Source organism: Pseudomyrmex gracilis, unplaced genomic scaffold, assembly GCF_002006095.1.
Source record: "Pseudomyrmex gracilis isolate BER0280 unplaced genomic scaffold, ASM200609v1 scaffold_497, whole genome shotgun sequence".
Lineage (NCBI taxonomy): Eukaryota > Metazoa > Arthropoda > Insecta > Hymenoptera > Formicidae > Pseudomyrmex > Pseudomyrmex gracilis.
In genome coordinates this window covers 76,908-78,307 of record NW_018021081.1, presented here as the reverse complement: position 1 = coordinate 78,307, position 1,400 = coordinate 76,908, and positions in this window count along the sequence as shown.

The window sequence follows — 1,400 nt, the reverse complement described above, 5'->3', positions numbered from 1 at the left end:
TAGCGTGTGTATGGGTGTGTGTAACCTTTGGGACGCTGTAGCTTAGTGAAAAATGATCCAAAGTCAAAAAAGAAAAAAATCAGTGTATTTATCTCATTGCCAGCTACAACTTTTATTTCAAGAAAAAAACCGACTTCTATTTAAAAAAATAGCCGCTATAATGAAATCTTGAAAGTGGCGCTATCTAGAATTAAATTAATAAAGTCATTATTTTTTCCCTTCAATGCCATATAAACTTTTGTCTGAAACAGTTTTTGTTTAATACGTTGCGACTGAAATATTTGAGTGTCTAAGTTAAATTGAAACACCTTGTATATGTTTATTCGGCGGCGTCTTGCGAGCGACTAAATCTTTACACAATGTACGTTACCTCAACTACGCATCCGGATAGATACACACGCATATATCTTAGCGGTTTCTTGTAATCTTGTCAATAACACTATTAAATACAAATAATATTATTCTACAATAATAATCGAGATTTTAATTAACATAGATTTGCGTATAAGCATGCATTTTAAATGTTTTTAAAATGAGCGTGCGTAAGACAGATGCATGCTTATTCGCAGATCTTTGTTGGTAATTATCTAAATTAGAGGCTTCATTACCGATTTGGATGAGCTTGAAATATGTTGTCAAAGTCAATATTCTGAACAACTTTTCTTTATACATGTTACCGCCGCTTGGCCTTAGTTTCCGATATATTCGCGAAAGAAGTTTTTTAAATGACCTGTTTCCCAGCAAGCAAGCTCTCGTGATAATGACGTCAGTTTTTGGTCTGCAAAACGTCAATTATGACATAACAATGACGTGATTTTGACGTACATATCACGTGATTATGTCACATCTTATTGACGTCATTATATTACGTCAAGTAGACGTGAATATAATCAAAAAAATCTCATCAATATAACATGGTAAAGACGTTATTGTAAATTTAAAAGGAAAATAAAATACAATATTTAAAGACCAATAGTATCAACATCCCACATAGCACGTAATATTACTGCATTACAGTAATAAAATGACCGCCGAAATGCATCGCAGTAATATTCCCAAGCAGCAAAGCTGGGCATCTTGATCAAGACAAAGTCAGATTGTTTTAATTAAGTATGAAATTACCAAGTTTTGACCTAAAAAATATTCTAAAAGTCGAATAATGTTTCAAGTCTTATATGGAAGTCGAAAATATATAGTTTTAACTTATAAAATGCCTTCAAAGTTCTGTGACTTTAATGTTAGACATTAAGTTATAAATGACTAAATTTTGACTAAAGATGTGCCTTCATGGTCGAATAAGCTATGAAATCAAAATGAGTGTCTCGTTTGAAAGCAATATGACTTAGTTGTATTACCTAATTTCAACTACGTAGACGATATGTGTTAATTGATCAAAATAT